The 16,388-nt window shown below is 39.5% G+C and overlaps 1 non-coding gene across 1 annotated transcript; it reads left to right on the forward strand.

The window, feature by feature from the left end:
- Positions 1 to 14,447: 14,447 nt before the first annotated feature.
- On the forward strand, positions 14,448 to 14,553 carry LOC112132430 (U6 spliceosomal RNA). The gene has a single exon (XR_002914203.1). It is a non-coding gene; the product is annotated as a U6 spliceosomal RNA (small nuclear RNA).
- The last annotated feature ends 1,835 nt before the right edge of the window (positions 14,554 to 16,388 follow it).

Here is a 16,388-nt window from a genome sequence, read left to right on the forward strand (position 1 = left end):
CCTTGAGGGGTTGTCCTGGGAGTGAGACAGAGGGAAAGGAGCTGCCCTGTGTGCAGATTTACCCTCCCTTTGGTTACTGGACCAGCTTTCCACTCACTAGTTTAGCCAAATACAGCTGAATCCTAGTGAAATACCCGCTTAAACTCAAGTGAAGATCCTTTTCCTCTCCCCTTTCTACTCGCACACCCACATACACACACACACACACACACACACACACACACACACACACACACACACAGCTGTTTTTAAGGTACAATTTGGAACAAAACAAAAAAAGTGAATGTTGCTATGTTTCCCTTTAAAGCATCCTGCTTTCCACAAGCCATTCCTTTCAACTGACTTCCAAATGGTTTGATGCTCTAACAAAATGCTCTCTATACTTGATCAAAGTGCCTGTCTTGGAAATAGTATTGGCTTTTAAAATAGCATATTTTTTTCAATGAGCTATTCCTATTCTATTGCATGTGCTTCTTTTCTCACTTAGCTGAAAATACAGCCACAGCCTTTCAGCTACAGAGTCAATGCAAGGAAGGGCGTTAACTGCTTGGAGGTGATTATTACGGGTGGTGACTTAGATTGTTTATAAAAGAAGGGCAAAGAATGAATTGACTTCTCAAAATATTTATGTTTTCATTCAATGATTTCATTTTGTGCTTAACATGCAAGTGCTTAGAAGAGCCAGATTTGTTTATTCGTTACTAACTAGCTGTCAGATTTTTAGACAAATGTTTTACTCTTTCTAGTTCTTATCTTCCTCCTTTGTAAAATGAAAGGATGGTACTAAGTTATCTCTAATGTCCCTTTTAGGTTTATCTGTCATTCTGTGATATTTTAAAATCTTTAAATTAACTGGTTTATGGATAAAACAGAGGACATTTTTATTTGAATCTTCAATATATTTAAAGTGCTGTTATATCTAAAGTTCATAAATACCTAATGTAATAAAGAAGTCATATTTTGTCAAACCAGTGGTACTGCTATTTCTTCTGCAGTGTGTTGTACTAATAGTGTTATATTAATCATGTAGAAAGCAACATTTTTCTGGTTTAACAGGATTAAAATTAAAAGTGTGCACTGAACAACCCATTTCAAATTTACTAAAATAATTTCTCATTTTTATTTAAGTTTTGTTGACTAAACAGAACCTAGACAACCCTTTAAAATGGTTTTCCTGCATTTTAAACTAATGACTTATCACAAGTGTTTTGAATTTCTTTTTGTTACCCATTTAGCTTCATTCCCATTGGTAAACATTGATTTGTTCCTCAGTTTTGAATGAAGCAGAAATTAATGAGGCGGTTTCTGCCTCACAATAACAAGTTAAAATTATAGTACTTTGTCATGTCAACACAGCTTTAAACACTAGGAATACCAGTGCTATTAGCACAGTTCCCAAAATAGTGCAGAAGTTTGCTAGTGAAGAGAAAAATGTTACACAGTATATTTCTGCTAAAGTTAAGATTAAGAAAGTTAAAATTATTTATTTAAATATTCACAATATGTGACATTCTCTCTATCCCATATTTATGTTACTAGTTAAAGTGTTTGTTTCCATTGTGTGAATTTGTTTAAAGTGGATTTGTTTTTCGTTTTGATTTGAGACAGGGTCTCACTCTGTCACCCAGGGTGGAATGCAGTGGCACAATCTCAGCTCCCTGCAGCCTTGACTTTGCAGGCTCCAGCAATCCTCCTACCCCAGCCTCTGGAGTAGCTGGAACCACAGGTGCATGCCACCACACCTGGCTAATTTTTGTATTTTTAGTAGAGACAGGGTTTGCCATGTTGCCCAGGCTGGTCTGAACTCCTGAGCTCAAGCAATCCACTCCTCTCAGCCTCCCAAAGTGCTATGATTGCAGGTGTGAGCCACTGTATCGGGCTATTTGGTCTGTTTGTTTGTTTTTTTTTTTTTGACGGAGTTTCACTCTGTCACACAGGCTGGAGTGCAGTAATCTCAGAGCTGACTGCAATCTCTGCCTCCCAGGTTCAAGTGATTCTCCTGTCTCAGCCTCCTGAGTAGCTGGGATTACAGGCATGAGCCACCACACCTGGTTAACTTTTTGTATTTTTTAGTAGAGATTGCTTTCACCATGTTGACCAGGCTGGTCTTGAATTCCTGACCTCAAGTGATCCACCTGCCTTGGCCTCCCAAAGTGCTGGGATTACAGGTGTGAGCCACCGCGCCTAGACTATTTGGTTTGTTTTTAACAATGTTTTCCTTAAACACTTAATTCTGATTATTTTTTACCCCCCTTCTTGTTTTTTATCTCAGACTTTCTGAATTAATACCTTACCTGATATTTGTGTGGCATTCCATGATTTACAAATAGCACTTTCACAGGACAAAGCCATATACACACAAGTAACTAAGGCAGCACTTGCCTCAAACATAAGGATTTAGACCATAACACTATTTATGACAAAAATAATATTTATGTCATAAACTGTAAAATTGCCCGTTAAGCTTAAATAACTCAATGTTTAGGAGAATTATTTGTGTTCTGTTCACCACCAGAGGGTGCCTAAATTATAATAGTAATATTGGGCCTTAGAAATGAAGTAAAACTCAATTTGAGAAATACATAAGAAACCTTAAGAATTTAAAAGTTTCTCAGTTCCCCTACACAGTGCTTGCTATATTAGCAGAAGATACTGTCACCAAAAATATGCTAAAATGAGAGGTGGCTATCATCTGGCTAGGCACAGATTAGGAATTGGATTATTACTGAGGAAACACTGCTCAGCCCTTATATCACTTCCAAAGTAAAAAGAAAATGTGTTTGTAGAAGCTGTGTGTGTGTGTGTGTGTGTGTGTGTGTAGGTGTGAAGGGAGGAGAAATTGGAACTGAAAATCGGAACCAGGAGAATGGAGTTCTTGTTCATTGCTCAGCACCAACAGGAACTCTTAGTTCAACAGGCAATAAAACCACAGATATTACTGTAAATCCTAGGTTAGAACATTCTAAAAGACACGGGTTCTAGTTTTTTAAATTTTGTGATACGATTTCTTTTGATATACTGTCAAAATGGCTACTGGTTTGGAGTGGCACAAAAAAGGAAGGGAGCGTGTAAAGAAAAGGTCTGTTTTTAATGTGTTTTGAATACATGTTTTAGAAGAATACTTATTTTCTGGTTAATAGTATAGCAGATCTTTTGGAATTTTTTTATAGGCTTAAAGTCAAATATATTTTCAAATACACATTAGATAAAAGAAGAATGACGATGGCTGTTCTTAAGTAAAAGTTTTGTTCTGAACTACAATCATATTATAGTACTTTAAGCCAGCATTTCTATTCAAGTGTATTTTTCTGAGGTCACCAGGCATATCTAATGCACAGTGTGGCTAAATGTGTATTTGACTGGAGCAGTTGGATTTCTGCCAGATTTAGTTTTCAAGAGGGTATAAGTGGATTTGGCTACAAATCAAATCTCCCTAACATGGCCATGGTTTTTCTGGTTAACATGGGTGTCCACAATAAGAATGACTTATTCAAGTTGATTACATTGTGAGCTGTAAATCAGGAAAATAGCTATGAACTCTGGATTAGACTTACACAATCTCTAATTAGAAAACAGAACTGAAAAACAGACAAGTGAAATTCCATGATTAAAATCACAATCTGGACTGGAAACTCGTCTACTGCTGTGATGGAGTTTTCATAAAGCTCTTTTGTATTCTGTTGTAAAATAGGACCTGTGTCAGATATTTGAGACAATGCACATATTTAAAATCATCCATCCATTCTTTATCCATTCAACAAGTATTTGCTGAGTACCTACAATATTCCAGACATCATGCTAGCTTCTGGCAAAGAAGCAAAAGATGAATCAAACATGTATCCAGATCTAAAAAAAAAAAAAGTAGTCTCTTGGGAAAATGGGACAATGACAGAGGCCATAACAGGAGTACAGATTAAAGTTTGTGGGAGTTCAGAAAAGAGAAAGATTATTTCTAGCTGATGAAATAGGTAAAAAGTTCATGATAGGTGAAGCTGTGCTTTGAGGTCTGAACAGGAATTAGGCAAACAGAAAAGAGAAAAAGGGAAATGGAGTTTAGGAAAGAGGGGAGAGCATGAGGAAAGTCTGAGACTTTCTAGTGAAAGCCAGAACATGAGGAAAATCGTGAGAGAAGATTTGCTGGCAGGACAGTTTGTTGCAAAGGACTCATGAGAGGAAGAAGTGGGAGAAGAAGCTACACAGGCAAGTTTGAGGACAGATGTAGAAGGCCAACCTGTTGAATTGATGCTTATTATGTTGTCTGAAGCCTGCTTTCTACAAGTACTTAAGGCAACTAGGAATTTGGATTCATTATGTAAAACTCTGGCCTCAGATTATTTGTAGTGCCCTATTTTCCAGTAACACATTTTTGAGTTACAGTAAAACTGTCGAATACACACACACACACACACACACACACACACTTGCCATTGTTGTAAGCTAATAAGGCACAATATACCCTTGAAATTAAGCTCATCATTTCATCTGCTACCTCCCTGGAACTTCTAGAATGTCACAGTCATCTTGAAAAAACACTGGTCAGAAACACTTGGATCTGAATCTTGGCTTCACCTCTCACTACCTATGTGATTTGGAGAATGTTTAAACCTTTCTGGATTTCAGTTTCTTCTTCTGTAAAATGAAGGTATCTTCTGTATCAGTTTGCAACATTTTGGTTGCAACTGATGGAAAATTTAACTCAAATTGGCTTTGAGTTAAATGAACAAAGAGAATTTATTTGCTCTGTAATGGGAAAGACCAGAGTCAAGGCGAGTTTCAGGGAAGGCTGATCCAGCTGTGCAAAGAATGTCCCCAAGGACTTAGTTTCTCCATTTCTCTAGTCACTGTATCATATACCACAGGGCACCCCAACTCATGGCATCTCCAGACTCTCCCCTTTTGGTAGCAGGATGGCTTCAGAGCTTCTAGACATCACATAGTCCCACCTCTCCATCCAAGGGAAGAGAGTTGTGCATACATCTTGGAATCTCTCTCTCTCTCTCTCTTTCCTCTCTCTCTCTCTCACTGGCCTGAATTGGGTTGTGTGCCCATCCATGACTCATCACTGGCCAGAGGGAAGAGGCAAGTGCAAGCCAATCATGAGTTTCCCTGAACCTGAGGGGAATAATCTTCTCCAACCTCATGGCTGAGGTGAATTTCCTGTAGAAATACCAGTCAACAACTAGAGGAAGGGAAAAGGAACTAGGCAGGCAACTAGCACATGTCTGCTTCTACGGTCAGTCTGAGGAGTAAAAGCACAGAGTGGACAGTCAACAAATATTTTTCTTCCTCGCTCCATGTGGGTTATCTTCCTCAGTATTCAGTAAAATCTAGTTTCTTATAAAGCCTTAAATATTTTCATTTATCTTTTGTTTACTTATTTTTTCAGAGACAGAGTCTCACTCTGTCACCCAGGCTGGAGTGCAGTGGCAGAATCATAGCTCACTGCAGCCTCAAACTCCTAGGCTCAAGTGATCTTCCCGCTTCAGCCTCCTGAGTAGCTGGGACACCACACTCAGCTTCAGGTCCTCTTCTTATGAAACAATCTCTTTTGAAATGCCAGAGCAGTGCCCTTCTCCTTTAACCTCATATGTATTTGCTTCCCAGACTATATACAGTCATGGCAGCATCACCAACACAATTTTTGGAAATAAAAATTGTAATCAATTATTTTACGAAGTGTGTTTTCTACTATGCAATGCCATCCAAACAGTTGGATTTTTTTTTCATTAAATCAGCCATTTGTTTTGTCATATTTTTCAATTTCAAAATAAGTTAAACCTCTTAAAATATAATTTATTCAACATCAGGAACATTATTTTGTATATGTTTTAGGATTTCCAGTTGAGCCTCAAATGGGATTCCACATCTGCCTGTATGTGATGAACCAGTAAGCTTTATAGGAGCATACTTACATAAATTGCTATACAGGGATGGGTAAGTATTAATTATGTTCATAATTGGCTACCAACTATAGAGTTTATAATAAGATAAATGGATTCCAGGACCCTAAATGGCCTAGTCTCTTGCATTCTAAGCAAGAGTCCATCTGACAAAAGGGATTTAAAGGGAATTGTAGCCTTTACTTGCATTTCACAAGGAATATTATAGTGTATACTATATAAACTCTTCTTAAAATTTCCGTCCTCCTTTTCTGCCACACCCCACAGAACACTCCAGAGTTCTGGAGCAGAGCACTCTCAGCCCCCACAAATTCTCTCCTATACCTCAGCCTATATGACTTTCCTGCCCCTCTCTCCGGCCCCTATTTCTTATTATGTAGATTGGTACCCCTGGTTTGTTTACTTTTCTTAACCTTCAAGTATTACCGAAATTCTCCTATGTAAAGGGGATTCAAGAACTGGCACAGCAACCAAGAATCGTCCTCCTGGTCTTCCTGCCTCCAGTTCTAGTCTCTCTGGCCACCATATTGATTCAACACTACTAAAAAAGCTGAGAAATTTGATGTGGGAGGGTGAAATAGTACGAAATGTGGCCCAGATACAATTCTAATCAATTTTGTCCCCAGCTTAAAGTGAATGTTAGGAATTGTGTGGAATGCTTTCCATACATTTTTTTTATTTGAATCTCTCAGCAACCTTATAAGGTAGAACCTGGAATCCAGAACTTTCAACTCAGAACTCCATTGCACATCACCTTTCTATAGGAAAGGATCTAGCCACAAATTTTTATCATTGGCATATTCATATACATTGGTATAGTTTGCTCATTCAGTATCCTTTATTGTAAAAGTTAGCGTAATACCATAAAAAAAATTTTGTTATAAAAAATTGAGTTTAGAGTTGATGCTCCAATTAGAATCCAGTTTAGAAATTCCGCCTTTATTTTCATTTGACAAAACATTCATTGATGATAATAATGTACCTGTATTAGTCTGTTCTCATGCTGTTATGACGAAATACCCAAAACTGGGTAATTTATAAAGAAAAGAGGTTTAATTAACTCAGTTCCGCAGGGCTGGGGAGACCTCAGGAAACTTACAATCATGGTGGAAAGGGAAGCAAATATGTCCTTCTTCACATGGCAGCAGGAAAGAGAAATGAGTACCAAGTGAAGGGGGAAGCCCCTTACAAAACGATCAGCTCTCATGAGAAACTCACTCACTATCATGAGAATAGCATGGGGGAAACCGCCCCCATGATTCAATTATCTCCACTTGGTCCCGCCCTTGACACGTGGGGATTATTACTATTCAAGGTGAGATTTGGGTGTGGACACAGTCAAACCATGTCACTACCAGAAGGTTAGATATAAAAAAGATAAACTCCAAGTAATAAAGCAAATAACAGGAATTTATAAAATATCACTTATGAACTTAGTATTCTGCAAAGAGCTTTGACAGAAAATTTTTACATAGAATTTGAACAGACCAACTGAAAAAAACATTATATAATTGGAGTAGATCTAAATTGAAATTTAGGGAGAGAGTTAACCTGCAACTCTTGCCCTTAAATCTCTCTGGATAATGGTAGCTGGTGAGACAGCTGGCTGAGAGTAGAGAGGGAAAGGAAGAAGGGAAGGGGGTCCTGAGAACCTGCCTGTCATTGGACCATCAGTGTCACTGGAATGCCCAGATATTGCTGGCCCAGGAATTACAAGATAATAGGTTCTTCAGCAGTTGAGTGACAGGATGAAATTTATTTTACTGAAAAGTAAAATTTTAGAATTCCACTCTAAGGTAGAACCAAGAGTTTCCTGTTGAGTTTCTATTGTATCCATAAGTGATTTCATTAATATCCCTTTCTTTCTGAGCTTGGGTCAGAAAGAAGTCTGATTCTTTGGCTTTAAAAGTGTTTTAAGTGCCTGGTACCTCTTAGCTGTGAGGGGAAGCCAGCTGTCTTAGGGAATGTCTTCCTGTGTTTCCTGTGTTTCTTCTGAGGAACAATGCAAATTGGAGAAAGATAACCTCTAGAGACAGGGTGAAGTAAAGTACTGGTTTCAACCCAAAGAAGAAAACATCCAGAATGAGAAAAAGCTTCTCATGTCCGGTCTTCAATCAGCGTGGCCACACCTCTGTGTTCTCCACCCCTTTTCTGTGCTCAGTGCATTAGGTTAAGTTTTTCCCTCCACATTGAAGCTCAGCCTCCTTTCCAACTGTAATGGGAAACATTAGGCTTTCTACCATCCAACGTACATTTATATCTCATTACTTAATCGAGCAGCTACTTCATTTCTCCAGCTTATATTTTTTAATACAGGACAGTCTCCTTAGGGAAGAGCTGGTGTTTGCTTGTCTTAGGGTAATCAGTCTCAGACCTAGGCATTTCTTAGCATAAGGGAATCAGCCTTGACAGCCTCCACATTCCACAGTCCTTCCCACTCTCCCAGACCCTCAGGGCCTTAAAACTCCACCTTTCTTTTCCCTCCCTGAAACTTGTGAGAGTTTTATTTAATCAAAAACATTTAATACTAGTTCTTTAGGGTCCCCCCTTTTTTTAAAGCCTGTGCATCCCACTGGTATAGGGGATATGTTAATCCAGAAGCTTGGTTAAAACAAAATGAACAACAACAACAATAACAACAACAACAAATATATATATACATATATAGATAGATAGATAATGATATTGTTCAGCTGAAATCTCAAAACAATCATTTAAACTGAAGTTCTCCATGAAGCCAACCCACCCAGAAGTAACTCATCCTTTTTTTAACACTCAGAGAACTATTCAAGTATGGATCTTAATGCATTTAATATTTCATACATTTTATTATAACTATTTGAGTATATATGCAAATATATATTTTGTACACACACACTCAGACACATATTCTACCATTCTATTTACTGGATCCTTAGCTCATTCAGAGTAGGGTTCTGTTGTTTTTCTTTATATTTCCCAGCATATAGGTACTCACCAACATCAGTTAAATGAATGGATGAATATGTTAATATAAACATAAAAGCTAACAGAGCAATTTCAAATAGGCCACTGCTGTGCTGGACTTCCCAGCAGGTAGTGTGCTAGGATATTGAAGACATCCTTGTCAATGGTTTACACTGCCCTCTTTCAGCCTACATTTTGGCAAACGCAATGGATGGTTTTGTTTCAAGTTTGTATTTATTGCATGGTCACACTATAGAGGATTAAGGAGCTACAGGATGTAAGAAGGTGATACAGTTTGGATGTTTTGTCCCCTCCAAATCTCATGTTGAAATGTGATCTCCAGTGTTGGAAGTGGGCCTGGTGAAAGGTGAATGGATCATGAGGGCAGATCCTTTATGAATGGTTTGGCACCATCCCCTTAGTGATAAGTGAGTTCTCACTCAGTTAGTTTACATGAGATCTGGTTGTCTAAAAGAGTCTGGGACCTCACCCTTCTCTCTCCTGCTTCTGCTCTCACCATGCTTGCTCCCCCTTTGCCTTCTACCACGATTGGAAACTTCCTGAGGCCCTCACCAGGAGCAGATGCTGAAGGCATGCTTGTATAGCTTGCAGAACTGTAAACCAGTTAAACCTGTTTTCTTTACAAACTACCCAGCTCCAGGTATTTCTTTATAGCAATGCAAGAACGGGCTAATAAAATTGATAATGAGCAGTGGGGCTTTGCTGAAAAGATACCTGATGATGTGGAAGCAGCTTTGGAACTGGGTAACAGATAGAGGCTGGAAGAGTTTGGAGGGCTCAGAAAAAGATAGGAAGATGAGGGGAAGTCTGGAACTTCTTGCAGACTAGCTAAATGGTTGTGATCAAAATGCTGATAGAAATATGCTGATAAGGTCTCAGATGGCAATGAGAAACTTACTGGGAACTGGAGGAAAGATCACCATTGTTACTCCCTAGTAAAGAACTTGGCTTCATTGTGTCCATGTCCTAGGGCTTTGTGGAAGTTTAAACTCAAGAGTGATTACCTACAGTATCTGGTAGAAGAAATTTCTAGGCAGCAAAGCATTCAAAAAGTGACATGCCTGCTTCTAACACCCTAAATCAGATGCAGGAGCAAAGGAACGACTTAAAGTTGGAATTCATATTTAAAAGGGAAGCAGAGCATAAAAGTTTGGAAAATTTGCAGCCTGGTCCTGAGGTAGAGAAAGAATCCAAGTGGTCTGGATAACAACCACTTACTAGAGAGATTAGCATGACTAAAAGGGAGCATGACTAAATGCGAAGTCATTTCAGAAATCTTTGATGCAGCCCTTCCCATCACAGGCCCAGAGACCTACAGGGAAAGAATGGTTTTGGGACCAGGCCTGGGGTGCCGCTGCCCTGTGCAGCCTCATGATACTGCTTCCTGCATCCAGGCTGCTCCAGCTACAGCCAAGGCTCAAAGGGCACCAGATACTGCTTGGGCTGCCACTCTGGAGAGCACAGGTCATAAGCCCTTGGTGGCTTCCATGTGTTAAGCCTGTAGGCACATAGAATGCAAGCAAGAAGGCTTGGCAACTTCTGCCTAGATTTCAGAGGAGGTACGGGAAAACCCTAGGTGCCCAGGCAGAAGCCTGCTACAGGACAGATTACCCATAGATAAACTCTATTACGGCACTGCTGAAAGAAATGTAGGGTTAGAACCCCCACACAGAGTCCTCACCAAGGCACTGCCTAGTGGAGCTGTGGGAAAGGGACAGCTGCCTTCCAGACCCAAGAATGGTAGAGGCACCAGCAGTTTGCAGCCTCAGTGTGGAAAGGCCATAGGCACCCAACTCCGACCCATGAGAGCACACACAGGAGCTGTACCCTGCAAAGCCACAGGGGTGGAGCTGCCCAAGGCCTTGGGAGTCCACCCCTCACAGTAAGATATGGGACATGGAGTTAAAAGAGATTGTTTTGGAGCTTTAAGATTTAATGTTTGCCCTTCTGCGTTTCAGACTTGTGTGGGGCCTATTGCTCCTTTCTTTTGGTCAATTTCTCCCTTTTAGAATGGGAATATTTACCCATCGCCTGTACCACCATTGTATCTTGGGAGTAAGTAACTTGTTTATCTTATAGGCTTATACGTGGAAGAAACTCATCTCCAGATAAGACTTTGGACTTTGGACCTGAGGCTTTTGAGTCAATAATGGACAAGTTAAGACTTTGGGGGACTATTGGGAAGGCATGATTGTATTAAAATATGAGAAGTACATGAGATTTGGGGAGTTAAGGGCAGAATAATATGGTTTGGATGTTTGTCTCCTCCAAATCTCATGTTGAAATGTGATTCCCAATGTTGGAGGTGGGACCTGGTGGGAGATGACTAGATCATGGAGGTGGGTCCCTCATTAATGGTTTAGTACCATCCATTGGTGGTAAGCAAGTTCTTGCTCAGTTCATGTAAGATCTGGTTGTTTAGAAGAGTCTGGGACCTCCCCCTCCTCTCTCTCTTGCTCCCGTTCTCACCATGTGACATGCTTGCTCCCTTTTCACCTTTTGCCATAATTGCGAGCTTCCTGAGGCCCTCGCCAGGAGCAGATGCTGGAGGCATGCTTGTACAGCCTGCAGAACCATGAGCCAATTAAATATTTTCTTTAAAAATCACCCCTGTTTAGTTTGTTTGCAATTTGATGAAATAAGCTTTGCAAAGTTAAGCCAGATTTTTTTTTCACACCAGTTCCTAGAATATTATTAGACATATAACAATGACAAAAAAGGTATACAAAATGAAAAAGAGGAAAAAGAAACCATTGTCAATTCTACTACCGAAAAGTAACTACTGTTAACACTTTAATTTATATTCTTTGAGATTTTTTTTTTCCTGACTCTATAGATGTGGCACATGCAAGTATGGGTTTGCCCCCTTTCTCTACTTCTTTGAATACAAATGATTACAGCAGGTGCCACCATATTAGTACTAAGTAACAACATTACCCTCTACTATAGTTGTTCGGTTAGGTCCATGGATGGACAGTGACCCAAACTGGACCATTCAGAGTTACCCTCTCTCTGAGGATGAAGCTGTCGGAAATAATCTTTGACCCTGTGAAATAAGAAACTGGGAAAACAGTCCAGAGTGAGAGAGATGCATAGAAAGAAACAGACGAGAGAAAGCCCTGGCAGCATCCAAGTGTCTGGTTCCAATTATCCTAAGGCCTGGAAGAAACTAAACTTTCTTTAGTTTCCCTGGTAGAGCAGATGCTACAGTATGCTGCTTCACAGATCCTCCCCATCAGGACCAAGGTATCCATTGCCCCAGATGCCAGGAGAGTCGGTTACTGATGGCTCAAAGCTGAGTCAGTTCCCAGGATTTGCCCTTGTACTAAGGCAGCTGTTTGGACCAAGGCTGCACACCTTTCCAGGATTATCCTACAAGTAATTATTGGTTAATATGTCGATATAAAGGTCTGAGTCGCTTGCCTCAAAAAGGAACAATGCCAGAGCTCACCATGGAATTAACTGTAGCATGGGTTGCACTGGCATCTCAGTTCAACTTTGCCCTTTGCTCAGTCCTGCTTCCTTCACTCTGTTAAAGGTATTGATTCAAAGAGCACTGCCCAGAAAACTTTCTGTCTCCATTTGTTTCCTGGGAAGACTAACTTAAGCCAGTGGGTTTGGCAGAGCTGTCTAAATGTCCCACATAGTGCATTCTTTCTTTCTTCCTCTGTAATATGGCATATAATGTATCATAATAAATCACTCTGGCTGGGTGTGGTGGCTCACGTCTGTGATCCCAGCACTTTGGGAGGCTGAGGCGGGCAGATCACCTGAGATCGGGAGTTTGAGACCAGCCTGACAAACATGGAGAAACCCTGTCTCTACTAAAAATACAAAATTAGCCAGGTGTGGTGGTGCATGCCTGTAATCCCAGCTACTGGGGAGGCTGAGGCAAAAGAATAGCTTGAACCTGGGAGGTGGAGGTTGTGGTGAGTTGAGATCGCTCCATTGCACTCCAGCCTGGGCAACAAGAGCAAAACTGCGTCCCAATAAATAAATAAATAAATAAATAACCACTCTATTATTAGTACTTAAGTTAGCACAAGTGGCTTCCTGTTATTTGCAACCAAAAGGGCTCTAACTAACATATTATTTGGTTATCATGAATTTCTCAAAGTAACTGATGTTACACAAGAGTGATACATTTTTAAGATTTTAATCCCCATTGCCACATTATTCTTCAGAAATATTGCACCAACTTACATTCTCATTAATAGTATGCCAAAGTAACCATTTCCTAGACTCTGTCCAACTCTGATATTATCCTTTTTTTACTTTTTCATTCAAAAAATGTTTATTGAGTGTCCACTATGTGCCTGGCTATGTACTAGGAGCTGGGGATAAATCCTTGCCACAATGGAGCTTCCATTCTAGGTGTGAAGAGATAGACAATAAACAAGATAAGTAAGTGGTATTGTACACTAGAAGGTGGCAAATGTCATGGAGACACATGACACAGGAGGCAACAGGCAGTGCAGTAAGTGAGGGGCATCAATGTTAAGTGCAGGGGTCAGGGATGCCCTCTCTGAGAAGATGGCTTTTCAGCTAAGATTGGAAGAAGGTAAAAGAAAAAGGCATAGACATACTGGTAGGGGTGGAGGGGGTTCGGGGGGAAGAGCATCTGGGGCAGAGAAAACAACCAGGACCAAGTTGTGGAGGCTGGAGTACGCCTGTTATGTTCAAGCAATAGCAACAAGGCAGTATGCAAGAGGCAGGGGCAAAGGGAGCAAGTAGGAGAGTGGGGGATGAGGTTAGTGAGGTAATGAGGGCTGCCACATCGTCCTGAGGATGGTGGCTTTCTCTTGGTGAGATGGAGAGCCACTGGAGGGATTTTAGCAGAATAGTAAATTGTTCCCATTTATGATTTGAAGGGAGCACCCTGGCATTAAGAAAAGATTACAGGTCAGGCGCAATGGTTCACACCTGTAATCCTAGCACTTTGGGAGGCCGAGGTGGGTGGATCACTTGAGGTCAGGAGTTCGAGACAAGCCTGGCCAACATGGCAAAAAACCTGTCTCTACTAAAAATACAAAAATTAGCCGGGCATGGTGGTGCATGCCTGTAGTCCCAGCTACTCTGGAGGCTGAAGCATGAGAATCGCTTGAACCTGAGAGGCAGAGGTTGCAATGACCAAGATGGCGGCACTGCACTCTAGCCTGGGCAACAGAGCAAGACTCTGTCTGAAAAAGAAAGAAAGAAAAAGAAAAGAAAAGACTACAGCCTTGCATCACTTAATGATGGGGTACTATTCTGAGAAATGCATCATTAGGTGATTTCATCATTGTGTGACCACCATAGAGTGAACTTAGACAAACTTAGATGGTGTGACCTACTACACACCTAGACTATATGATGTGGTGTATTGCTCCTAGGCTACAAACCTGTACAGCATGTTATTGGACTGAATACTGTAGGCAATTATAACACAATGGTGTTTGTGTATTTAAACATAGAAAAGGTACAGTAAAAATACAGTATTATAATCTTACAGGACCACTGTAGTGTATGTGGCCTGTCACTGATTGAAACATTGTTATGCAGCACATGACTGTATAGTGAAAGTAAAATTGGAAGTAGGATGTGCTGGCTCTGCCAGTGCATACACTAAAATTGGAACTATATAGAGAAAATTAGCATGATCCTGTGCAAGAATGACATGCAAATTCCTGAAGCATTTGATATTTTAAAAATACATTTTTAAAAATATTAGAAGTAGGAGAGCAGGTAGAAGACTGCCTATCTGCTTGACCAAAACTAATATTTCTTTATTGTTTATTTTGCATCCAAACATTTTATATATAAATTGGTTGTTTGTATTTCTTCTATTGGGAATGGCCTATTTAAGACATTGGATAATTTTTCTATTAGAATATTTACCTTTTTGTATGAATTTTCAATGATATTAAAAATGTAGCTCTTTTTCATATATGTGTAGTTCTCTGTCCCCAGTTGTTCTTCCAGTTTAATGCTGTTTATGTTTTTTTAGATAAAGACATTTTTCATTTTTATGAGAACAGATTTTTAAAAAACATTTTTTAGGGGTTCTATGTGTAATATCATACTTGGTATTTTGCCAAGATTATTGCGTCAGTCTAGGCTTTTTTGTTTGCAAGAAATAGAAGCAGGATTAATTAAAGGGAAATTAATTATAATACAAGGGATTTGAAATGGAAGCCAGATGTAGAAAATTTAGCCAGGCTTCATGAGATATTGGAACCAGAAATTGAAACCTTGTCCAGAATCAAAACATCTTTATCCATTTCTCTAAGCTTGCCTTCTCTCTCCTCTCTGCTTCTCTCTAAGCAACTGCTTCATTCTCCTTTCCTCCTCTTTGATAAGTTGTTTATCCATACACATCACTCTGATGTAGCCACCTCAGTTCCAAAACCACTGACAAGTGGACTAGTATCTCTGTGCCCCAATTTCAATTTGTGGGAAACAGAAGCTGATTCACACAGTTCATCTAGTAGATTGGCTCGTCCAGGGGTCAAGTTCCTGTCTCCGCCCATCTCCCAACAAATGAGCTGTGGCCAGGAAGTACGGAAGTCACAAGATACAAGGGGCTTATCTTGTGGGGGGCATGTACAGAAAGAGCTTTTCTCACAGGGAATATGGGATATGTGTTGAGTCTTTGCCATAAAAGAATATAATCCACATTCATATATTTTATTCTAGTACTTTTATGGTTTTTAAACTTTCCATATATCTAAAATAAATTTTTGTGTTAGGTATGCTTTAGAACTCTCACATTATTTTATTTTGTATTTTATTGCAAAAGGTTAGCTAGTTGTCCCAAAAAGTGATAGAAAAATAAATTGAACATGTGCCCAAACTGCTATTGAAATGAACTAGATGTCTTAATTTTTAGATTGTTTAAAATACTTTTGACAACTACTGCTATTTAAATAATGTTTATCTGATTGGTGGAAATTTATCATGGTTATGTGATTGTTGTTGTTCTTTACCAATTAAAAAACAGACCAAAGGCTAGGATCATACCAACATTATTACTCTACATAATGGCTCATCAATACAAAAAGGATATGGGAGCCTACCCGAGGCCACCATGTTTACAAAATCCTTGTCCAGAACTTGGTGAAGAAATAGCTGTTGGTCAAAGGGTACAAATGTTCAGTTATAAGAAGAAAACGTTTTGGTTATCTAAGGTACAGCATGGGTGGTGGTGGATATGTTAATTAATTTGATTTTGGCAATCCTTACACAATGCATATGTATAACAAATCATCACATTGTATACCTTGAATATATACAATCTTTGTCAATTAAATATTTTTAAAAATCACTCAGAAAGTTTTAAAAGTAAAGTTTCCCATGTTGGAAAGAAAAGAAATTAAAGAGAGAAAGAAAGAAAAGAAAAGAAAACCCAGCTGACTTCAGAAAGGCACCATCAGGCAAGTGACAACCATATCTTTCCCATCCTTTTTTACCTGTGAAAAACGAGGGTCTCTACACTGAATAAATCAGAGATTGTAGAAGCAGAAACCATTCAAACAAATTTTA

Source organism: Pongo abelii, chromosome 11 (assembly GCF_028885655.2).
Source record: "Pongo abelii isolate AG06213 chromosome 11, NHGRI_mPonAbe1-v2.0_pri, whole genome shotgun sequence".
NCBI classification, from domain to species: domain Eukaryota; kingdom Metazoa; phylum Chordata; class Mammalia; order Primates; family Hominidae; genus Pongo; species Pongo abelii.